This window comes from Schistocerca gregaria, chromosome 10 (genome assembly GCF_023897955.1).
Source record: "Schistocerca gregaria isolate iqSchGreg1 chromosome 10, iqSchGreg1.2, whole genome shotgun sequence".
Classification (NCBI taxonomy): Eukaryota; Metazoa; Arthropoda; class Insecta; order Orthoptera; family Acrididae; genus Schistocerca; species Schistocerca gregaria.
In genome coordinates this window covers 23,256,330-23,283,611 of record NC_064929.1, presented here as the reverse complement: position 1 = coordinate 23,283,611, position 27,282 = coordinate 23,256,330, and the positions used below count along the sequence as shown (strand labels likewise).

The window sequence follows — 27,282 nt, the reverse complement described above, 5'->3', positions numbered from 1 at the left end:
TATTTTCTTAAGAAAAAATTTAATTTTTTAAAGTTATTTGTTTTTATTTAATTTTTTAAGTAAAAATATTAACTTATTTATTCTTTAAGGGATAAGCTTTGAAGTTAATAACCTATAATTTATTTTATAGAAACATAATGATAAGCTTTAAACCAGCTATCTTTAAGATTACGTTTTAGTTCATTATTTTTTATTTTGATTTTTAAATATTTTAGGTTTTTTATTAAGATTATTAATTTAATTTTAAAATTTTTGTAATAATGATAGAATTAGTATATTTATTTGTATGAAATTTTTACCTTGTGAACTTATTATAAGGAACTAGGCAAAATTGATTTCCGCCTGTTTATCAAAAACATGTCCTCTTGTTTATACTTTGAGGTCTGGCCTGCTCACTGAGCGTATTTTTAAATAGCCGCGGTATTTTGACCGTGCGAAGGTAGCATAATCATTAGTCTCTTAATTAGTGGCTGGAATGAATGACTTGATGAGAAATCAACTGTCTCTTAATAAATTTTTGAATTTAACTTTTGAGTGAAAAGGCTTAAATTCTTCTTTAGGACGAGAAGACCCTATAGAGCTTGACATTTTAATTTTATATAGTTTTTTGTTGGTATTTCTATATTTAATGATGATGTTTTGTTGGGGTGACATGAAGAATAGATAAACTCTTCATTATTATATCATTTATTTATGTTTGTTATTTTGATCCATAATTTATGATCATAAGATTAAGTTACCTTAGGGATAACAGCGTAATTGTTTTTGAGAGCTCATATCGACAAAGCAGATTGCGACCTCGATGTTGGATTAAGAAAAATTTTGGGTGCAGGAGCCCAATGATTAGGTCTGTTCGACCTTTAGATTCTAACTTGATCTGAGTTCAGACCAGCGTGAGCCAGGTCGGTTTCTATCCTAAGATTATTAATCCATATTAGTACGAAAGGACTATTTGGTTAAAATATTTTTTGTTATATTGAGTAATATTAATTTATTTACTATTTTGACAGATTAATGTGTTGAATTTAGAATTCATTTATGTAGATTTTTATCTACAAATAGTATTGATACTTTATGATTTATTTATATTTATTTTGAATTTTCTTTTATTGGTTATTTGTGTTTTAATTAGTGTTGCCTTTTTAACTTTATTAGAGTGTAAGGTTTTAGGTTATATTCAGATTCGAAAGGGTCCAAATAAGGTAGGTTTTGTTGGAATTCCTCAGCCATTTAGAGATGTTATTAAGTTAATTTGTAAGGAGCAGCCAATTCCTATTATATCTAATTACCTACTTTATTATTTTTCCCCTGTTTTTAATTTAATGATTTCTTTAGCCGTTTGAGTAATTTTTCCTTATTTAACTTATATGTGTTCTTTTTCTTATGGATTTTTATTTTTTTATGTTGTACTAGATTAGGTGTTTATACTGTTATAATTGCTGGTTGATCTTCTAATTCAAATTATTCATTATTAGGTTCTCTTCGTTCTGTTGCTCAAACAATTTCTTATGAAGTTAGATTAGCTTTAATTTTATTGTCTTTAATTATTTTAATTGGTAGTTTTAATATGTTTGATTTTATAAACTATCAGCTTTATTGTTGATTTATTATTATTTCTTTTCCTTTAGCTTTAGCTTGTTTTGCTTCTTGTTTAGCTGAAACTAATCGTACTCCTTTTGATTTTGCTGAAGGGGAATCTGAGTTAGTTTCAGGACTTAATATTGAGTATGGTGCGGGTGGTTTTACTTTAATTTTTTTAGCTGAATATACTAGAATTGTCTTCATAAGAATATTATTGGCTTTAATTTTTTTAGGTGGTGATTTTTATTCTTTTATATTTTTTATTAAGCTTGCTATTATATCTTTTGGTTTTATTTGGGTTCGTGGAACATTACCACGGTTTCGTTATGATAAATTAATGTACTTAGCTTGAAAAAGTTTTTTACCTTTATCTTTGAATTTTTTATTTTCTTTGTTGGTTTCAAGATTTTATTTATCTCATTTGTTTAGTAAAATTTTTTGAGAAAAGTTAATAGAAGAGTTAAACTTCTAATTTTATGTTTTCAAAACATATGCTTTTCCTAAGCTAATTAACTTTATTCTTTAATTAATTTATCTCATGCGTTTGCGACATGGACATTAATTAAGAAATATGTAAAGTAGATAATTGTTAAGATTTGACCTGTTATAATATAAGGTTCTTCAACAGGTCGTTTACCAATTCACGTTAGTAAGCATACAACAACTGCTATAATTCAGAATAAAATTTGATTAATAGGGTAAAATTGAATGCCTCGGAATGGTGTTTTATTATAAAATGGTAAAATTATTAAGATTCTAATTGATAAAAATAATGCAATAACACCTCCTAATTTATTAGGGATAGATCGTAGAATTGCATAAGCAAATAGGAAATATCACTCTGGTTGAATGTGAACTGGTATTACTAATGGGTTGGCAGGTACAAAGTTATCTGGATCTCCTAATAGGTAAGGATTGATTAAACATAGTATAATTAATAAAGATGTTATTATTACAAATGTAATAGAATCCTTAAAGGTAAAGTATGGATGGAATGGAAGTTTTTCAATATCTCCATTTAGTCCAAGAGGATTATTAGATCCTGTTTGGTGAAGAAAAAATAAATGAATTGCTGCTATAGCAGCAATAATAAATGGTAATACAAAATGGAATGTGAAGAATCGATTTAATGTTGCATTATCAACAGCGAATCCTCCTCATACTCATTGGACTAAATCTGTTCCTAAGTATGGGATTGCTGATAATAAATTAGTAATTACTGTTGCACCTCAAAAAGATATTTGGCCTCAGGGTAAGACATATCCTATAAATGCAGTTGCTATAACTAAAAATAAAATCACTGTACCAATTATTCAGGTATGTATATATATATAAGATCCGTTGTAAATTCCCCGTCCTACATGTAAGTAAATACAAATAAAAAATATAGATGCTCCATTTGCATGTAAGGTTCGGATAATTCAACCATTATTTACGTCTCGGCAGATGTGTACTACACTACTGAATGCTATTTCAATATTTGATGTATAATGTATAGCTAAAAATAGTCCAGTTACGATTTGAATTACCAAACATATCCCTAATAGGGATCCAAAATTTCATCAAAATGAAATATTTGTTGGGGCAGGTAAGTCAATTAAAGAGTTATTAATAATTTTAATTAAAGGATGTCTTAATCGTAAGGGTTTATTCATTAGTAATTATCTTATTTTACGAATAGGTCCCTGATTAATATTAGTGATTTTAACAACTGCTAGTAGTGCTAAAAATAAATAAATTATTATTATTATTGTAATAATGTATGTTGGTCTGTTATATAATTTTTCTAAAGATATTGTTATTTCTTGATAATTGATTGAATTATCAATATTTATAGTTTCGGTGTTTTTGAAAAAGTCTATAAATATAGATATATCTAGAATAATTAATATTGATATGATAAATACATTATTAATGTAATAATTATAGTAATTGATTTAGGCTGAAATATTTCGTTTGATGCAATTCTTGTAATGTAAATAAATAATACTAGTATACCACCAAGAAATGTTAAAAATAAAATATATGATAATCAACATCTTTCTATTATTGTTCCTGTTATTAATCCAACTAGGAAGGTTTGAAGGATAATAAAAAGCATTATTGATATTGGGTGTCTTAATTTAATAAAATTAATATTTATTACATTTGATAATGATATAATTATTATTTTGATCATTTCAGGGGTTAGTTTATTTAAAATAATGTTTTGGGGACCGATGATGGAAGCTTTTCCACCTCTGAAGTTTTAAAAGTGGGGGCTGGACTTATTTCCGGTTAACAAGACCGGCGTTTTTTTTTTAAACTATTAAAACTAATGTTTATATTCTCTATTTTTACTTCTTTATTGATTTATTTTGCTGGTGTTTATGTTTTTTCTTCTAAACGTAAACATTTATTAATGGTTCTTTTGAGATTAGAATATATTGTTCTTTCTTTATTTATATTAGTTATTGTTTTTCTTATTGAGTTTGATTATGATTATTTTTTTCCTGTTATTTTTTTAGTTTTTTCTGTTTGTGAGGGTGCTTTAGGTCTTTCTATTTTAGTTTCAATAATGCGTTCTCATGGTAATGATTTTTTTAATTCTTTTGGTTTATCTTTATGTTAAAGTATTTATTTATAACTATTATTTGATCCCTCTTTGTTTATTAAATAATTGTTGATGGTTGGTTCATTCTTTAATGTTTCTGTCGAGTTTTGTTTTTATAATTTGTGTTTATTCATATGCTGATTTGAATATAATTAGATATTATTTTGGTATTGATTATTTTTCTTTTAGTTTAATTTTGCTTAGTTTTTGGATTTGTTCTTTAATAATCACTGCTAGAGGTTCAGTTTATTTAAGTTCATATCATTCTAATTTTTTTGTTTTTATGGTTTTGATTTTAATAATTATGCTTTACTGTTCATTTGCTAGATTAAGTCTTCTTTCTTTTTATATTTTTTTTGAGGCTAGATTAGTTCCTACTTTACTTTAAATTTTGGGTTGGGGTTATCAACCTGAGCGTTTGCAGGCTGGTGTTTATTTAATTTTTTATACTTTGGTTGCTAGATTACCTTCATTATTAGTTTTATTTAAGGTTTATGATTTTTCTAATACTTTATATTTTCCTTTATTAGTTGATTTTGGTTCTTATTATTTTATGTTTTATGTGTTTATAATTTTGGCTTTTTTAGTTAAGATACCTATGTTTTTGGTTCATTTATGACTTCCTAAGGCTCATGTAGAGGCCCCTATTTCAGGTAGAATGACTCTTGCCGGTGTTTTATTAAAGTTAGGTGGTTATGGTATTTTCCGTGTTATAAAGGTTATTTCTTATTTGGGTTTAAAGTTTAATTATTTTTGATTATCTTTGGGTTTATCTGGGGGTGTTATTGTAAGATTTATTTGTTTTCGTCAGGTTGATTTAAAGTCTTTAATTGCATATTCTTCTGTTGCTCATATAAGAATGGTTATTGGTGGATTGATGACTATGAATTGATGAGGTTGTGTAGGTTATCTTTCTCTAATGGTTGGTCATGGTTTATGTTCTTCTGGTTTATTTTGTTTATCTGATATTATTTATGAACGTTTAGGTAGACGAAGATTATTAATTAACAAGGGTATAATTAATTTGATGCCAAGAATGGTTTTATGATGATTTCTTTTAAGATCATCAAAAATGGCTGCTCCTCCTTCTTTAAATTTGGTAGGTGAAATTAGATTATTAAATACAATTATATCTTGATCTTCTTTTAGATTCTTTGCTTTGTTTTTTTTACCTTTTTTTGAGCTGTTTATACTTTGTATATATATTCTTATTCTCAGCATGGAAATTATTATTCTGGTGTTTATACTTGTTCTCTTGGTTATTGTCGTGAATATCATCTTTTACTTTTACATTGATTGCCTTTAAATATTCTCTGTTTAAAGGGTGATTATTTCTTTGTTTAGTTTGCTTAAGTATTTTAATTAAAATATTGTTTTGTGGAATCAATGATATGAAGTTTTTCATCTTAGGCCGTGAATTTATTTTCTATTTGTTCTTTGAGTTTTTTTTCTTTGTTTTTTTCGAGAACTATAAAATTTATGTTAGGTATTTATTATTTAATAATTGATTATAGAGCTTTTGTTGAGTGAGAGCTTTTCAATTTAAATGGTTCTATAGTTGTTATAACTTTAATTTTGGATTGAATATCTCTTATTTTTATATCTTTTGTTATATATATTTCTTCTTAAGTTATTTATTATAGAGAGGATTATATATCTGGTGAAAAGTATATAAATCGTTTTATTATTATTGTTCTAATGTTTATTCTTTCTATAGGTTTTTTAATTATTAGTCCTAATTTAATTAGAATTTTATTAGGTTGAGATGGTTTAGGTTTAGTTTCTCATTGTTTAGTTATTTATTATCAAAATGTAAAATCTTATAGTGCTGGTATATTAACTGCACTTTCTAATCGTATTGGTGATGTTGCTATTTTAATTTCTATTGCATGAATGTTAAATTTTGGTGGTTGAAATTATATTTATTATTATGATTTTATTTGTAATTCTTTTGAAATACAGCTCATTACTATATTAATTGTTTTAGCAGCTATAACTAAGAGAGCTCAGATTCCTTTCTCTTCATGACTTCCTGCTGCTATAGCAGCTCCTACTCCTGTTTCTGCTTTAGTTCATTCTTCTACTCTTGTTACTGCTGGTGTTTATATATTAATTCGTTTTTGACCAATATTAGATACTTATAATTGTGGTTGATTTTTACTTTTAATTGGTTGTATAACTATATTTATGGCTGGATTGGGCGCTAATTTTGAATTTGATTTGAAGAAGGTTATTGCTCTTTCTACTTTAAGACAACTAGGTTTAATAATAAGAATTTTGGCTATGGGTTATCCAAAGCTTGCATTTTTTCATTTATTGGCTCATGCTATATTTAAGGCATTATTATTTATATGTGCAGGTTCAATCATTCATAATTTGAAGGATTCTCAGGATATTCGTTTTATAGGATCAATTGTTAATTTCATACCTTTAACTTCAGTTTGTTTTAATGTTTCTAGTTTATCTTTGTGTGGAATACCTTTTTTAGCGGGATTTTATTCAAAGGATTTAATTCTAGAGATGGTTTGTTTAAGATGAATTAATTGTTTAATTTTTTTTCTTTATTTTTTTTCTACTGGTTTAACTGCTTCTTATTCTTTTCGTTTGTTTTATTATTCAATATCTGCTGATAATAATTTTTATTCTAGATTTTCTTTTGATGATAAGGGTTATTATATTTCATTTGGAATAATTGGTCTATTGTTTGTTGCTGTTTTTGGTGGTAGTCTTTTATCTTGATTAATTTTTCCTATTCCTCATGTGATTGCTTTACCTTATTATTTAAAGTTTTTAACTATTACAGTTGTTATTTTAGGTGCTTATTTAGGTTATCTTATTTCTAATTTTGATTTTTCTCATAATTTATTTTCTTAAGTGTACTTTCTTTTGTCAGATTTGCTGGTTCTATATGATTTATACCTTTTCTTTCAACTAAGTTTATTAGATATATTCCTTTAAAAATAGGTTATTATTCATCTAAGTCATTTGATTATGGTTGGGGTGAATTACTTGGTGGTCAAGGTTTATATAGATTATTTATTTATTTAATTGGTTATATTCAAGGTTGATATGATTCTAATTTCAAGATTTAACTTTTAACTTTTATTTTTTGAATATTAATTTTGGTAATATTAGTTTTCGTTTACTTAAATAGCTTATAATTAGAGCGTGACACTGAAGATGTTAAGGAAGTATTTTTACTTTTAGGTATTTATAAATATAGATATATTATTTTTACAGTGAAAATGTAATGTTTTATTTAAACTATATAAATTTTAGAAATGTTAACGGAGTTTAACCGCTAATATAAAAAGTTAGCAGCTTTCATATTGGCTTTACATTTCCTTAATTGGAACTATTATAGTTCAATTATATTATTAACAGTAATACGCCTCTTTTTGGCTTCAATTAATAAGAATAAGGGTAGTATATACCAATCTTCCAGGTCGAAACTGACTGCAATATTTCGCTTCTTATTCTATTTAAGGTTGATTGATATTATCAATACTTTTTGAATGCAACCCAAATGTTATGTTTAACTACAACCCTTTATTCTGCTCATTGTAATGCTCCTTGATTTCATTCATGGTATAGTCCACCTAGTAGAACTAGAATAAAAAATATTGTTCATACTGTTCAGATTATAATGTCTGATGTTTTAAAAATAATTACAATTGGTAGAATTTGTGCAATTTCTACATCAAAAATTAAAAAGATTACTGCGATTAGGAAGAATCGTAGTGAGAATGGTATTCGTGCTGATCTTTTTGGATCAAACCCACATTCAAATGGTGATCTTTTTTCTCGATCATTAATTAATTTTTTTGATAGTGTTGTTGCCAGGATTATAACAATTATTGGAATAATAAATCTAATGAAAACTCTTGTGGATAGAATTAGAATTGTTTTTCTTGATTTATATCAAGCTTTCTGATTGGAAGTCAAATGTACTATTTATACTAGAAAAACAATTATCTACCTCATCAATAAATAGAGATATATAAGAATAATCATACTACGTCTACGAAGTGTCAGTATCATGCTGCTGCTTCAAATCCAAAGTGGTGTCTTGGTGAGAATTGATTTATTGAGTGTCGAAGTAGACATGTTGATAAAAATATTGTTCCAATAATTACGTGTAAACCATGGAATCCTGTTGCAACAAAGAATGTTGACCCATAAACTGCATCTGCAATGGTAAAAGGTGCTTCTCAATATTCATATGCTTGGAGTATTGTAAAGTATAGTCCTAATAACACTGTGAAGAATAATCCTTGTAGTGCTTGAGTATGATTAGATTCCATTAAACTATGATGTGCTCATGTTACTGTTACTCCTGATGCTAAAAGAATAGCTGTATTAAGTAATGGAATTTGTATAGGGTTAAAGGGTTGAATTCCTATTGGAGGTCATAGTATTCCTAGTTCAATTGTTGGTGCTAATCTTCTTCTAAAGAATGCTCAAAAAAAAGAAACGAAAAATAATACCTCTGATGCAATAAATAAAATTATTCCTCATCGTAATCCAATTGATACAAATCCTGTATGTAATCCTTGATATGTTCCTTCTCGTACTACATCTCGTCATCATTGAATTATGGTTAGTAGGGTAATTCCAAATTCAATTATAAATAAGTTAATATTAAATAGGTGGAATCATTTTTCTAGTCCTGATACTATTGTTCCTGCTCCTGTTAATGGTCAAGGTCTATAGTCTACTAAGTGGAATGGGTGGTTTGAGTGAGTTGTTAACATAGGTTTAATATACTTCTCTAGAATATAGAGTTCTTAGAATTGAGAAAACATAGGCTTCAATTATTGCTACTGCTGATTCTAGAATTAATAGAAGTATTTGTCCAATAATTAGTAATGAGATTAAGTTTATTGCTATAGATGGTCCTGTGTTTCCTAATAAGGTTAATAATAAGTGTCCTGCAATTATATTTGCTGCTAACCGTACTGCTAATGTACCTGGTCGAATAACTTTACTAATTGTTTCAATTATTACTATAAATGATATTCATGCGGGCGGTGTACCTTGTGGTACAAGGTGTGTAAATATATGATTAGTATGGTTAATTCATCCAAATAATATAAATCTTAGCCATATAGGTAGGGCAATTGCAAATGTTAATGCTAAATGTCTTGTTCTAGTAAAAATATAAGGGAATAATCCTATGAAATTGTTAAATAATATTATAATAAGAATTGAGATGAAAATGAATGTTGTTCCAAAAAATGATTTTGGTCCAAGTAGTGTTTTAAAGTCATTATGTAAGGTCAAATTTAGTTTATTTCAGATAATGTTAATTCGTGATGGTGTAAGTCAAAATAGTGATGGGATTAATAATAGTCCTAGAAATGTTCTAGTTCAATTTAATGATAAATTAAAGATGTTAGTTGATGGGTCAAATGTTGAGAATAGATTTGTTATCATTTTCAATTTAAGTTTTTTATTTCAATTGTTCCTTTTTCTGCTCTTTTAATAAGGTTAGGTTTAAATGAGAAGAAGTTTATTTGATGAAACAAGATTAATGTAGCTGAAAATATAATGAATAGTGAGAATCATATAAGAGGGGATATTTGAGGGATTTGGATATAATTTCCCCATCAGAAGTAGTCGTTAATTTACTATTATTTGGTTTAAGAGACCATTACTTACTTTCAGTCATCTGATGAATTTCAAGGTGTACTAATTTTTTTAGTTACTTTAGATTGACACTCTAATGTTATTTATTTTAACTAACTCCTTAAATTATCTTAGATAAACACTTAATAAATAAATTTACTGAAGTTCTTTCAATTACAATTGGTATAAATCTGTGGTTTGCTCCACAGATTTCTGAGCATTGTCCAAAGAATAATCCAGGTCGATTTATTGTGAATGTTCCTTGATTTAACCGACCTGGCGTTGCATCAATTTTAACCCCTAATGCAGGAACTGCTCATGAGTGTAGAACATCTGATGCTCTTGTTAATACTCGTACTTCTGTATTTATTGGTAGGATTGTTCGGTTATCTACATCTAGCAGTCGAAATCCATCATTTTCTAGGTCTTGTTCTGATGTTATATAAGTGTCAAATTCTACATCTATGAAGTCTGAATATTCATATCTTCAATATCATTGTCGTCCAATGGTTTTAATTGTGATTATTGCATCTACTGAATCATCAAGTAAATATAATAGTCGTAATGATGGAAGGGCAATAAAAATTAATGTAATTGCTGGTAAAGCTGTTCAGATTGTTTCAATTAAATGTCCATGAAGTATATTACGGTTAGTATAGGCAATAAATAATATATAACTTAAGGCATAACCTACAATTACTGTAATTAATAATAATACGACCATAGTATGATCATGAAAGAATGATAATTGTTCCATTAATGGTGAAGCTCCATCTTGAAGTGATAAATTTGATCATGTTGCCATTAATAAATATTTTCTAATAAAAGGCCAATCCTTTATTTTTAAAACGTAAAAAGTAAATAAATTTATTTTTCATAAATCAAATTTATTCAGCCAGAAATATAAAAACCGAAATTAAATTCATAATATTCTTATCTTTATTATCTTTAGGTGGACTACCACCATTCCTTGGATTCTTACCAAAATGAATTGTAATACAATCGTTAATAGAAAACAATATAACAACTATTATAACTATTATAGTTGTATTAACTACAATTACACTCTACTACTATATACGTATTAGATTCTCAGCTCTAATTATATCATACACAGAAAATTCGTGATCTATAAAGATAAAGTCACAAAAATCAAGAGTCATTCTTCCTATAACAGTAATAATTTCAACAATACGATTGATTTCAACATCAACCTTAATTTCATTATACTAAGGACTTAAGTTAATCAAACTAATAACCTTCAAAGTTATAATTAAAAGAATAATCGTTTAGGCCTTAGTAAAATTTTACACCTCTAGAATTGCAGTCTAGAATCATAATTGAATATAAGACCTAAATATGATAAGAGAGAAAACATCTCATAAGTAGATTTACAGTCTACCACCTAAAATTCAGCCATCTTACTGCAAAAATGATTATTCTCAACAAACCATAAGGACATTGGTACTTTATATTTTCTATTTGGAGCATGAGCAGGAATAGTAGGAACATCAATAAGAATACTTATTCATGCTGAAGTTGGTCAACCCGGATCTCTAATTGGGGATGACCAGATTTATAGAGTTATTATTACAGCTCACGCATTCGTAATAATTTTCTTTATAGTAATACCTATTATAATTGGTGGATTTGGTAATTGACTTGTTCCACTAATAATTGGTGCACCAGATATAGCATTTCCACGAATAAATAATATAAGTTATTGATTACTACCACTTTCACTAACCCTTCTTCTTACATCTTCTATAGTAGATAATGGTGCTGGTACAGGATGAACAGTTTACCCTCCTCTAGCAGGAGCTATTGCACACGGGGGTGCATCTGTAGATCTAGCTATTTTTTCACTACACTTAGCAGGTGTATCATCTATTCTTGGTGCAGTAAATTTCATTACAACAGCAATTAATATACGATCAGAAAGTATAACTTGAGATCAAACACCTTTATTTGTGTGATCAGTAGCTATTACAGCATTACTTCTCCTTCTTTCACTTCCAGTTTTAGCAGGAGCTATTACTATATTATTAACAGATCGAAATTTAAATACATCATTCTTTGACCCTGCAGGAGGGGGTGACCCAATTCTATATCAACATCTGTTTTGATTCTTTGGACACCCAGAAGTTTATATTTTAATTGTACCGGGGTTCGGAATTATTTCACATATTGTATGTGAAGAAAGAGGAAAAATTGAATCATTTGGAACATTAGGTATAATTTAAGCTATACTATCAATTGGACTAATAGGATTTATTGTATGAGCACATCATATATTTACAGTAGGAATGGATGTTGACACACGTGCATATTTTACATCAGCAACAATAATTATTGCTGTACCTACAGGAATTAAGGTATTTAGATGATTAGCTACATTATATGGAACTAAATTCAAGTTCAATCCACCATTATTATGAGCTCTAGGATTTATTTTCCTATTTACAATTGGTGGATTAACAGGATTAATATTAGCAAATTCATCACTTGATATTGTATTACATGATACATATTATGTAGTAGCCCACTTTCATTATGTATTATCTATAGGAGCAGTATTTGCAATTATAGGAGGTGTTATTCAATGATATCCACTATTTTCAGGATTAACTATAAATAATACAAGATGAAAAATCCAATTTACAGATCATGTAAGAATTTTAAGGTCGAACAGACCTAATCATTGGGCCCCTGCACCCAAAATTTTTCTTAATCCAACATCGAGGTCGCAATCAGCTTTGTCGATATGAGCTCTCAAAAACAATTACACTGTATCCCTAAGGTAACTTAATCTTATGATCATAAATTATGGATCAAAATAACAAACATAAATAAATGATATAATAATGAAGAGTTAATCTATTCTTCATGTCACCCCAACAAAACATCATCATTAAATATAGAAAGACAAACAAAAAACTATATAAAAGTAAAATGTCAAGCTCTATAGGGTCTTCTCGTCCTAAAGAAGAATTTAAGCCTTTTGACTCAAAAGTTAAATTCAAAAATTTATTAAGAGACAGTTGATTTCTCGTCAAGCCATTCATTCCAGCCACTAATTAAGAGACTAATGATTATGCTACCATTGCACGGTCAATATACCGCGGCTCTTTAAAAATACGCTCAGTGAGCAGGCCAGACCTCAAAGTATAAACAAGAGCACATGTTTTTGATAAACAGGCGGAAATCAATTTTGCCTAGTTCCTTATAATAAGTTCACAAGGTAAAAATTTCATACAAATAAATATACTAATTCTATCATTATTACAAAAATTTTAAAATAAAATTAATAATCTTAATAAAAAACCTAAAATATTTATAAAATCAAAATAAAAAATAATGAACTAAAACGTAATCTTAAAGCTGGTTTAAAGCTTACTATTATATTTCTATAAAATAAATTATAGGTTATTAACCTCAAAGCTTATCCCTTAAAGAATAAATAAGTTAATATTTTTACTTAAAAAATTAAATAATTAAATTTTTTCTTAAGAAACTAGATATCTTGGGAAACGATTAACATCTCATTTCTATAAATAATTTAATAATAATTATGATACATTAACTATAAATTATTTATAAATCAACCCAAATCGAGACAAGTAAAATAAATACTAACATTTGATAAACCCTGATACAAAAGGTACAATAAATAAAATCTACTTAAAAAAATTTAAAATAATATTTCATAAAACACTTACATTACCAATACACTATAATTTAAAAAATCAATTCTATAAAATATACTAAGACAAAAATACAATAAAATTATTTATATTACATAATTAAATAAACCCTGCAGGGTCAAGAAAGAGGAAAAATTGAATCATTTGGAACATTAGGTATAATTTATGCTATACTATCAATTGGACTAATAGGATTTATTGTATGAGCACATCATATATTTACAGTAGGAATGGATGTTGACACACGAGCATATTTTACATCAGCAACAATAATTATTGCTGTACCTACAGGAATTAAGGTATTTAGATGATTAGCTACATTATATGGAACTAAATTCAAGTTCAATCCACCATTATTATGAGTTCTAGGATTTATTTTCCTATTTACAATTGGTGGATTAACAGGATTAGTATTAGCAAATTCATCACTTGATATTGTATTACATGATACATATTATGTAGTAGCCCACTTTCATTATGTATTATCTATAGGAGCAGTATTTGCAATTATAGGAGGTGTCATTCAATGATATCCACTATTTACAGGATTAACTATAAATAATACATGATGAAAAATCCAATTTACAATTATATTCATTGGAGTAAACTTAACATTCTTTCCTCAACACTTCCTAGGATTAGCAGGAATACCTCGACGATACTCAGACTACCCAGACGCATATACATCATGAAACGTAGTATCAAGAATTGGGTCTACAATTTCTATTGTAGGAATCATTATATTCATTGTAATTATATGAGAAAGAATGGTTACAAACCGAGCAATTATATTTAGAGCTAACATAAGAAGATCAACAGAATGACTACAAAATAACCCTCCTGCAGAACATAGTTACTCAGAATTACCATTAATCTCTAGATTCTAATATGGCAGATTAGTGCAGTAGATTTAAGCTCTACAAATAAAGGTTTGACCTTTTATTAGAAAATATTTATTAATGGCAACATGATCAAATTTATCTCTTCAAGATGGAGCTTCACCATTAATGGAACAATTATCATTCTTTCATGATCATACTATGGTCGTATTATTATTAATTACAGTAATTGTAGGTTATGCCTTAAGTTATATATTATTTATTGCCTATACTAACCGTAATATACTTCATGGACATTTAATTGAAACAATCTGCACAGCTTTACCAGCAATTATATTCATTTTTATTGCTCTTCCATCATTACGACTATTATATTTACTTGATGATTCAGTAGATGCAATCATCACAATTAAAACCATTGGACGACAATGATATTGAAGATATGAATATTCAGACTTCATAGACGAAGAATTTGACACTTATATAACACCAGAACAAGACCTAGAAAATGATGGATTTCAACTGCTAGATGTAGATAACCGAACAATCCTACCAATAAATACAGAAGTACGAGTATTAACAAGAGCATCAGATGTTCTACACTCATGAGCAGTTCCTGCATTAGGGGTTAAAATTGATGCAACGCCAGGTCGGTTAAATCAAGGAACATTCAAAATAAATCGACCTGGATTATTCTTTGGACAATGCTCAGAAATCTGTGGAGCAAACCACAGATTTATACCAATTGTAATTGAAAGAACTTCAGTAAATTTATTTATTAAGTGATTATTTAAGATAATTTAAGGAGTTAGTTAAAATAAATAACATTAGAGTGTCAATCTAAAGTAAATAAAAAAATTAGTACACCTTGAAATTCATCAGATGACTGAAAGTAAGTAATGGTCTCTTAAACCAAATAATAGTAAATTAACGACTACTTCTGATGGGGAAATTATATCCAAATCCCTCAAATATCCCCTCTTATATGATTCTCACTATTCATTATATTTTCAGCTACATTAATCTTGTTTCATCAAATAAACTTCTTCTCATTTAAACCTAACCTTATGAAAAGAGCAGAAAAAGGAACAATTGAAATAAAAAACTTAAATTGAAAATGATAACAAATCTATTCTCAACATTTGACCCATCAACTAACATCTTTAATTTATCATTAAATTGAACTAGAACATTTCTAGGACTATTATTAATCCCATCACTATTTTGACTTACACCATCACGAATTAACATTATCTGAAATAAACTAAATTTAACCTTACATAATGAATTTAAAACACTACTTGGACCAAAATCATTTAATGGAACAACATTCATTTTCATCTCAATTCTTATTATAATACTATTTAACAATTTCATAGGATTATTCCCTTATATTTTTACTAGAACAAGACATTTAGCATTAACATTTGCAATTGCCCTACCTATATGACTAAGATTTATATTATTTGGATGAATTAAACATACTAATCATATATTTACACACCTTGTACCACAAGGTACACTGCCCGCATTAATATCATTTATAGTACTAATTGAAACAATTAGTAATGTTATTCGACCAGGTACATTAGCAGTACGGTTAGCAGCAAATATAATTGCAGGACACTTATTATTAACCTTATTAGGAAACACAGGACCATCTATAGCAATAAACTTAATCTCATTACTAATTATTGGACAAATACTTCTATTAATTCTAGAATCAGCAGTAGCAATAATTGAAGCCTATGTTTTCTCAATTCTAAGAACTCTATATTCTAGAGAAGTATATTAAACCTATGTTAACAACTCACTCAAACCACCCATTCTACTTAGTAGACTATAGACCTTGATCATTAACAGGAGCAATTGGAGCAATAGTCCTAGTATCAGGACTAGCAAAATGATTCCACCTATTTAATATTAACTTATTTATAATTGGATTTGGAATTACCCTACTAACCATAATTCAATGATGACGAGATGTAGTACGAGAAGGAACATATCAAGGATTACATACAGGATTTGTATCAATTGGATTACGATAAGGAATAATTTTATTTATTGCATCAGAGGTATTATTTTTCGTTTCTTTTTTTTGAGCATTCTTTAGAAGAAGATTAGCACCAACAATTGAACTAGGAATACTATGACCTCCAATAGGAATTCAACCCTTTAACCCTATACAAATTCCATTACTTAATACAGCTATTCTTTTAGCATCAGGAGTAACAGTAACATGAGCACATCATAGATTAATGGAATCTAATCATACTCAAGCACTACAAGGATTATTCTTCACAGTGTTATTAGGACTATACTTTACAATACTCCAAGCATATGAATATTGAGAAGCACCTTTTACCATTGCAGATGCAGTTTATGGGTCAACATTCTTTGTTGCAACAGGATTCCATGGTTTACACGTAATTATTGGAACAATATTTTTATCAACATGTCTACTTCGACACTCAATAAATCAATTCTCACCAAGACACCACTTTGGATTTGAAGCAGCAGCATGATACTGACACTTCGTAGACGTAGTATGATTATTCTTATATATCTCTATTTATTGATGAGGTAGATAATTGTTTTTCTAGTATAAATAGTACATTTGACTTCCAATCAGAAAGCTTGATATAAATCAAGAAAAACAATTCTAATTCTATCCACAAGAGTTTTCATTAGATTTATTATTCCAATAATTGTTATAATCCTGGCAACAACACTATCAAAAAAATTAATTAATGATCGAGAAAAAAGATCACCATTTGAATGTGGGTTTGATCCAAAAAGATCAGCACGAATACCATTCTCACTACGATTCTTCCTAATCGCAGTAATCTTTTTAATTTTTGATGTAGAAATTGCACAAATTCTACCAATTGTAATTATTTTTAAAACATCAGACATTATAATCTGAACAGTATGAACAATATTTTTTATTCTAGTTCTACTAGGTGGACTATACCATGAATGAAATCAAGGAGCATTACAATGAGCAGAATAAAGGGTTGTAGTTAAACATAACATTTGGGTTGCATTCAAAAAGTATTGATAATATCAATCAACCTTAAATAGAATAAGAAGCGAAATATTGCAGTCAGTTTCGACCTGGAAGATTGGTATATACTACCCTTATTCTTATTAATTGAAGCCAAAAAGAGGCGTATTACTGTTAATAATATAATTGAACTATAATAGTTCCAATTAAGGAAATGTAAAGCCAATATGAAAGCTGCTAACTTTTTATATTAGCGGTTAAACTCCGTTAACATTTCTAAAATTTATATAGTTTAAATAAAACATTACATTTTCACTGTAAAAATAATATATCTATATTTATAAATACCTAAAAGTAAAAATACTTCCTTAACATCTTCAGTGTCACGCTCTAATTATAAGCTATTTAAGTAAACGAAAAATAATATTACCAAAATAAATATTCAAAAAATAAAAGTTAAAAGATAAATCTTGAAATTAGAATCATATCAACCTTGAATATAACCAATTAAATAAATAAATAATCTATATAAACCTTGACCACCAAGTAATTCACCCCAACCATAATCAAATGACTTAGATGAATAATAACCTATTTTTAAAGGAATATATCTAATAAACTTAGTTGAAAGAAAAGGTATAAATCATATAGAACCAGCAAATCTGACAAAAGAAAGTATACTTAAAGAAAATAAATTATGAGAAAAATCAAAATTAGAAATAAGATAACCTAAATAAGCACCTGAAATAACAACTGTAATAGTTAAAAACTTTAAATAATAAGGTAAAGCAATCACATGAGGAATAGGAAAAATTAATCAAGATAAAAGACTACCACCAAAAACAGCAACAAACAATAGACCAATTATTCCAAATGAAATATAATAACGCTTATCATCAAAAGAAAATCTAGAATAAAAATTATTATCACCAGATATTGAATAATAAAACAAACGAAAAGAATAAGAAGCAGTTAAACCAGTAGAAAAAAAATAAAGAAAAAAAATTAAACAATTAATTCATCTTAAACAAACCATCTCTAGAATTAAATCCTTTGAATAAAATCCCGCTAAAAAAGGTATTCCACACAAAGATAAACTAGAAACATTAAAGCAAACTGAAGTTAAAGGTATGAAATTAACAATTGATCCTATAAAACGAATATCCTGAGAATCCTTCAAATTATGAATTATTGAACCTGCACATATAAATAATAATGCCTTAAATAAAGCATGAGCCAATAAATGAAAAAATGCAAGCTTTGGATAACCCATAGCCAAAATTCTTATTATTAAACCAAGTTGTCTTAAAGTAGAAAGAGCAATAATCTTCTTCAAATCAAATTCAAAATTAGCGCCCAATCCAGCCATAAATATAGTTATACAACCAATTAAAAGTAAAAATCAACCACAATTATAAGTATCTAATATTGGTCTAAAACGAATTAATAAATAAACACCAGCAGTAACAAGAGTAGAAGAATGAACTAAAGCAGAAACAGGAGCAGGAGCTGCTATAGCAGCAGGAAGTCATGAAGAGAAACGAATCTGAGCTCTCTTAGTTATAGCTGCTAAAACTATTAATATAGTAATGAGCTTTATTTCAAAAGAATTAGAAATAAAATCATAATAATAAATATAATTTCAACCACCAAAATTTAACATTCATGCAATAGAAATTAAAATAGCAACATCACCAATACGTTTAGAAAGTGCAGTTAATATACCAGCACTATAAGATTTTACATTTTGATAATAAATAACTAAACAATAAGAAACTAAACCTAAACCATCTCAACCTAATAAAATTCTAATTAAATTAGGACTAATAATTAAAAAACCTATAGAAAGAATAAATATTAAAACAATAATAATAAAACGATTTATATTCTTTTCACCAGATATATAATCCTCTCTATAATAAATAACCAAAGAAGAAATATATATAACAAAAGATATAAAAATAAGAGATTTCTAGTATAAATAGTACATTTGACTTCCAATCAGAAAGCTTGATATAAATCAAGAAAAACAATTCTAATTCTATCCACAAGAGTTTTCATTAGATTTATTATTCCAATAATTGTTATAATCCTGGCAACAACACTATCAAAAAAATTAATTAATGATCGAGAAAAAAGATCACCATTTGAATGTGGGTTTGATCCAAAAAGATCAGCACGAATACCATTCTCACTACGATTCTTCCTCATCGCAGTAATCTTTTTAATTTTTGATGTAGAAATTGCACAAATTCTACCAATTGTAATTATTTTTAAAACATCAGACATTATAATCTGAACAGTATGAACAATATTTTTTATTCTAGTCCTACTAGGTGGACTATACCATGAATGAAATCAAGGAGCATTACAATGAGCAGAATAAAGGGTTGTAGTTAAACATAACATTTGGGTTGCATTCAAAAAGTATTGATAATATCAATCAACCTTAAATAGAATAAGAAGCGAAATATTGCAGTCAGTTTCGACCTGGAAGATTGGTATATACTACCCTTATTCTTATTAATTGAAGCCAAAAAGAGGCGTATTACTGTTAATAATATAATTGAACTATAATAGTTCCAATTAAGGAAATGTAAAGCCAATATGAAAGCTGCTAACTTTTTATATTAGCGGTTAAACTCCGTTAACATTTCTAAAATTTATATAGTTTAAATAAAACATTACATTTTCACTGTAAAAATAATATATCTATATTTATAAATTTATTAATAATTGTTATAATCCTGGCAACAACACTATCAAAAAAATTAATTAATGATCGAGAAAAAAGATCACCATTTGAATGTGGGTTTGATCCAAAAAGATCAGCACGAATACCATTCTCACTACGATTCTTCCTAATCGCAGTAATCTTTTTAATTTTTGATGTAGAAATTGCACAAATTCTACCAATTGTAATTATTTTTAAAACATCAGACATTACAATCTGAACAGTATGAACAATATTTTTTATTCTAGTTCTACTAGGTGGACTATACCATGAATGAAATCAAGGAGCATTACAATGAGCAGAATAAAGGGTTGTAGTTAAACATAACATTTGGGTTGCATTCAAAAAGTATTGATAATATCAATCAACCTTAAATAGAATAAGAAGCGAAATATTGCAGTCAGTTTCGACCTGGAAGATTGGTATATACTACCCTTATTCTTATTAATTGAAGCCAAAAAGAGGCGTATTACTGTTAATAATATAATTGAACTATAATAGTTCCAATTAAGGAAATGTAAAGCCAATATGAAAGCTGCTAACTTTTTATATTAGCGGTTAAACTCCGTTAACATTTCTAAAATTTATATAGTTTAAATAAAACATTACATTTTCACTGTAAAAATAATATATCTATATTTATAAATACCTAAAAGTAAAAATACTTCCTTAACATCTTCAGTGTAACGCTCTAATTATAAGCTATTTAAGTAAACGAAAAATAATATTACCAAAATAAATATTCAAAAAATAAAAGTTAAAAGATAAATCTTGAAATTAGAATCATATCAACCTTGAATATAACCAATTAAATAAATAAATAATCTATATAAACCTTGACCACCAAGTAATTCACCCCAACCATAATCAAATGACTTAGATGAATAATAACCTATTTTTAAAGGAATATATCTAATAAACTTAGTTGAAAGAAAAGGTATAAATCATATAGAACCAGCAAATCTGACAAAAGAAAGTATACTTAAAGAAAATAAATTATGAGAAAAATCAAAATTAGAAATAAGATAACCTAAATAAGCACCTGAAATAACAACTGTAATAGTTAAAAACTTTAAATAATAAGGTAAAGCAATCACATGAGGAATAGGAAAAATTAATCAAGATAAAAGACTACCACCAAAAACAGCAACAAACAATAGACCAATTATTCCAAATGAAATATAATAACGCTTATCATCAAAAGAAAATCTAGAATAAAAATTATTATCACCAGATATTGAATAATAAAACAAACGAAAAGAATAAGAAGCAGTTAAACCAGTAGAAAAAAAATAAAGAAAAAAAATTAAACAATTAATTCATCTTAAACAAACCATCTCTAGAATTAAATCCTTTGAATAAAATCCCGCTAAAAAAGGTATTCCACACAAAGATAAACTAGAAACATTAAAGCAAACTGAAGTTAAAGGTATGAAATTAACAATTGATCCTATAAAACGAATATCCTGAGAATCCTTCAAATTATGAATTATTGAACCTGCACATATAAATAATAATGCCTTAAATAAAGCATGAGCCAATAAATGAAAAAATGCAAGCTTTGGATAACCCATAGCCAAAATTCTTATTATTAAACCAAGTTGTCTTAAAGTAGAAAGAGCAATAATCTTCTTCAAATCAAATTCAAAATTAGCGCCCAATCCAGCCATAAATATAGTTATACAACCAATTAAAAGTAAAAATCAACCACAATTATAAGTATCTAATATTGGTCTAAAACGAATTAATAAATAAACACCAGCAGTAACAAGAGTAGAAGAATGAACTAAAGCAGAAACAGGAGCAGGAGCTGCTATAGCAGCAGGAAGTCATGAAGAGAAACGAATCTGAGCTCTCTTAGTTATAGCTGCTAAAACTATTAATATAGTAATGAGCTTTATTTCAAAAGAATTAGAAATAAAATCATAATAATAAATATAATTTCAACCACCAAAATTTAACATTCATGCAATAGAAATTAAAATAGCAACATCACCAATACGTTTAGAAAGTGCAGTTAATATACCAGCACTATAAGATTTTACATTTTGATAATAAATAACTAAACAATAAGAAACTAAACCTAAACCATCTCAACCTAATAAAATTCTAATTAAATTAGGACTAATAATTAAAAAACCTATAGAAAGAATAAATATTAAAACAATAATAATAAAACGATTTATATTCTTTTCACCAGATATATAATCCTCTCTATAATAAATAACCAAAGAAGAAATATATATAACAAAAGATATAAAAATAAGAGATTTCTAGTATAAATAGTACATTTGACTTCCAATCAGAAAGCTTGATATAAATCAAGAAAAACAATTCTAATTCTATCCACAAGAGTTTTCATTAGATTTATTATTCCAATAATTGTTATAATCCTGGCAACAACACTATCAAAAAAATTAATTAATGATCGAGAAAAAAGATCACCATTTGAATGTGGGTTTGATCCAAAAAGATCAGCACGAATACCATTCTCACTACGATTCTTCCTCATCGCAGTAATCTTTTTAATTTTTGATGTAGAAATTGCACAAATTCTACCAATTGTAATTATTTTTAAAACATCAGACATTATAATCTGAACAGTATGAACAATATTTTTTATTCTAGTCCTACTAGGTGGACTATACCATGAATGAAATCAAGGAGCATTACAATGAGCAGAATAAAGGGTTGTAGTTAAACATAACATTTGGGTTGCATTCAAAAAGTATTGATAATATCAATCAACCTTAAATAGAATAAGAAGCGAAATATTGCAGTCAGTTTCGACCTGGAAGATTGGTATATACTACCCTTATTCTTATTAATTGAAGCCAAAAAGAGGCGTATTACTGTTAATAATATAATTGAACTATAATAGTTCCAATTAAGGAAATGTAAAGCCAATATGAAAGCTGCTAACTTTTTATATTAGCGGTTAAACTCCGTTAACATTTCTAAAATTTATATAGTTTAAATAAAACATTACATTTTCACTGTAAAAATAATATATCTATATTTATAAATTTATTAATAATTGTTATAATCCTGGCAACAACACTATCAAAAAAATTAATTAATGATCGAGAAAAAAGATCACCATTTGAATGTGGGTTTGATCCAAAAAGATCAGCACGAATACCATTCTCACTACGATTCTTCCTAATCGCAGTAATCTTTTTAATTTTTGATGTAGAAATTGCACAAATTCTACCAATTGTAATTATTTTTAAAACATCAGACATTACAATCTGAACAGTATGAACAATATTTTTTATTCTAGTTCTACTAGGTGGACTATACCATGAATGAAATCAAGGAGCATTACAATGAGCAGAATAAAGGGTTGTAGTTAAACATAACATTTGGGTTGCATTCAAAAAGTATTGATAATATCAATCAACCTTAAATAGAATAAGAAGCGAAATATTGCAGTCAGTTTCGACCTGGAAGATTGGTATATACTACCCTTATTCTTATTAATTGAAGCCAAAAAGAGGCGTATTACTGTTAATAATATAATTGAACTATAATAGTTCCAATTAAGGAAATGTAAAGCCAATATGAAAGCTGCTAACTTTTTATATTAGCGGTTAAACTCCGTTAACATTTCTAAAATTTATATAGTTTAAATAAAACATTACATTTTCACTGTAAAAATAATATATCTATATTTATAAATACCTAAAAGTAAAAATACTTCCTTAACATCTTCAGTGTAACGCTCTAATTATAAGCTATTTAAGTAAACGAAAAATAATATTACCAAAATAAATATTCAAAAAATAAAAGTTAAAAGATAAATCTTGAAATTAGAATCATATCAACCTTGAATATAACCAATTAAATAAATAAATAATCTATATAAACCTTGACCACCAAGTAATTCACCCCAACCATAATCAAATGACTTAGATGAATAATAACCTATTTTTAAAGGAATATATCTAATAAACTTAGTTGAAAGAAAAGGTATAAATCATATAGAACCAGCAAATCTGATAAAAGAAAGTATACTTAAAGAAAATAAATTATGAGAAAAATCAAAATTAGAAATAAGATAACCTAAATAAGCACCTGAAATAACAACTGTAATAGTTAAAAACTTTAAATAATAAGGTAAAGCAATCACATGAGGAATAGGAAAAATTAATCAAGATAAAAGACTACCACCAAAAACAGCAACATACAATAGACCAATTATTCCAAATGAAATATAATAACGCTTATCATCAAAAGAAAATCTAGAATAAAAATTATTATCACCTGATATTGAATAATAAAACAAACGAAAAGAATAAGAAGCAGTTAAACCAGTAGAAAAAAAATAAAGAAAAAAATTAAACAATTAATTCATCTTAAACAAACCATCTCTAGAATTAAATCCTTTGAATAAAATCCCGCTAAAAAAGGTATTCCACACAAAGATAAACTAGAAACATTAAAGCAAACTGAAGTTAAAGGTATGAAATTGACAATTGATCCTATAAAACGAATATCCTGAGAATCCTTCAAATTATGAATTATTGAACCTGCACATATAAATAATAATGCCTTAAATAAAGCATGAGCCAATAAATGAAAAAATGCAAGCTTTGGATAACCCATAGCCAAAATTCTTATTATTAAACCAAGTTGTCTTAAAGTAGAAAGAGCAATCTTCTTCAAATCAAATTCAAAATTAGCGCCCAATCCAGCCATAAATATAGTTATACAACCAATTAAAAGTAAAAATCAACCACAATTATAAGTATCTAATATTGGTCTAAAACAAATTAATAAATAAACACCAGCAGTAACAAGAGTAGAAGAATGAACTAAAGCAGAAACAGGAGTAGGAGCTGCTATATCAGCACTGGGTATTGAGCACTGGAGGCACTGGGTATTGATCCCAGTACCTCTCGCATACTAAGCGAGCGCTCTACCATCTGAGCTACGCCCGCCCCCCCGAAGACTAATGGTGCTACATACAGCCATATAGACGACACAGTCCCTTGCACTCCCATTATTCAGCAGACAAACACTACTCTCTATGTATCCGTTAGGGTGTCTTTCAGGTTTCGTGCATTCTGTATCGAATCGTAGTTGGCCACGATGAAAGTGGCACGTATAACGTCGAAAATAGAATTCGGACACCGCTCTGAGTAAGATCAACGTGTTGTCCACCCTCTAGCATTCAATGAGGTTAAGCCGCGATACCTAAGACAGATCTGCACTCGGTGACACCTCGATAACAGCCGGTCCCCACACTTACATCTGGCTCTCCTTACGTCAGTATACATCATATCAGTCTGTGACGCTGGCTTTGCAACATCTTGCGTGCCTTTAGGTTCGCCGCGACCAACACTTACCCTGCACTTACCACAAAAAATTGAGGCGCCGCGGCTTGAACCCTGGACCTTTCACATGCCAAGCGAACGCTCTACCAACTGAGCTACGCCCCATGCACGAGCAAATTGCGCTATTCCCCATTCTTTGCGACTCAGATGCGCACGGACACGATGGTTTGTTGGTTTGTAGCGGTGAAGGGAGCAGAGTACAATGGCGCGGACCCGTTCATATACACAAAAGTTCCAAGTAGTTTCGATGCTCTGGTATTACAAATGCAAATTCCGTCTGTTTTTAACGTCTTAAATTGAAAGAGCCATCACAAATTGCCCCGTTTTCACTCCTTGACGACAATCATACAGCACCTGAGGTAACAAACACATCTCGAGCCCCATTGTGCACTCCATTATTCATGCCAACTCAGTGGCTCGCTCTTTACTACTGTGTACCAATCTTGTCGTCCAACTGCAAAACACTGGGCCACAACAAGTTTCCGCATCTCCATTGCACTGCGCATACTACGAAACGCTCCCCAACCTTGGCACTCACCCTCGCAGCCGACTTTTCCGACTTTCCACGACGCTCACGCTAGTGACAGCATTATTTATAGTTCGACGTCGCGCCAAAGCGAATGAGCACATTTCGCCTACGGCTTAGGCCGCCCTCCTAGTGTGGCTGCTCGGTGTCTGCAGGCAGCAAGGGTCTGCAAGCTTCCTGTGTTCGCACCTATGTCACCTGTGCTTGCTTGTCAGAGACAGACTATCGCAAAACATACAACTCACTCCATGAATTGATTGCTACGGCATCTGTTATCAGCAGTCACAACTAGCAACACCAGTAGCAGCTGACTGCACGCAAAGAATAGGAATGTGCAGTGGGATTTACGTGAACTCGGCGCAAGGCAGATCTTTCCGACATAGGCTTGAGAATCTTACAGGAACACTTGTACTGTTTCTAAATTAAGTGTAGGCGTGGGAGGAGGGTGCTTCCTGCGCACTAATAACAGCACGCTTGTCAATTGTGGATGATAATCATTCGCTTGTATCTTCCTAGACACATCTGCTGGCTGTGAATTAATCCACTTGCATATCAAGGTGGGCATGTAGGTGTGTTAAAAATTCTGGAGGCTCTGGCTATTGATCCCAGTACGTCTCGCATACTAAGCGAGCGCTCTACCATCTGAGCTACGCCCGCCTCCCCAAAAACTAATGGTGCTACATACAGCCATATAGACGACACAGACCCTTGCACTCCCATTATTCAGCAGACAACACTACTCTCTATGTATCCGTTAGGGTGTCTTTCAGGTTTCGTGCATTCTGTATCGAATCGTAGTTGGCCACAATGAAAGTGACACGTATAACGTCGAAAATAGAATTCGGACACCGCTCTGAGTAAGACCAACGTGTTGTCCACCCTCTAGACTTCAATGAGGTTAAGCCGCGATACCTAAGACAGATCTGCACTTGATGACACCTCGATAACAGCCGGTCCCCACACTTACATCTTGCTCTCCTTACGTCAGTATACATCATATCAGTCTGTGACGCTGGCTTTGCAACATATTGCGTGCCTTCAGGTTCGCCGCGACCAACACTTACCATGCACTTACCACAAAAAATGGAGGCGCCGAGGCTTGAACCCTGGACCTTTCACATGCCAAGCGAACGCTCTACCAACTGAGCTACGCCCCATGCACGAGCAAACTGCGCTATTCCCCATTCTTTGCGACTCAGATGCGCACGGACACGATGGTTGGTTGGTTTGTAGCGGTGAAGGGAGCAGAGTACAAAGGCGCGGACCCGTTCATATACACAAAAGTTCCAAGTAGTTTCGATGCTCTGGTATTACAAATGCAAATTCCGTCT

The 27,282-nt window shown here is 29.2% G+C and overlaps 1 long non-coding RNA gene, 1 other non-coding gene and 1 pseudogene across 2 annotated transcripts; 2 read left to right on the top strand and 1 right to left on the bottom strand.

The window, feature by feature from the left end:
* Positions 1-1,070: 1,070 nt before the first annotated feature.
* On the top strand, positions 1,071-2,010 carry LOC126293750 (NADH-ubiquinone oxidoreductase chain 1-like; annotated as a pseudogene).
* A 9,337-nt stretch (positions 2,011-11,347) lies between these two features.
* On the top strand, positions 11,348-14,388 carry LOC126293753 (uncharacterized). The gene is made up of 2 exons (XR_007552356.1): positions 11,348-12,034; positions 13,663-14,388. It is a non-coding gene; the product is annotated as an uncharacterized LOC126293753 (long non-coding RNA).
* An 11,069-nt stretch (positions 14,389-25,457) lies between these two features.
* Positions 25,458-25,530, bottom strand: Trnaa-ggc (transfer RNA alanine (anticodon GGC)). The gene has a single exon. It is a non-coding gene; the product is annotated as a tRNA-Ala (tRNA).
* Positions 25,531-27,282: the final 1,752 nt, after the last annotated feature.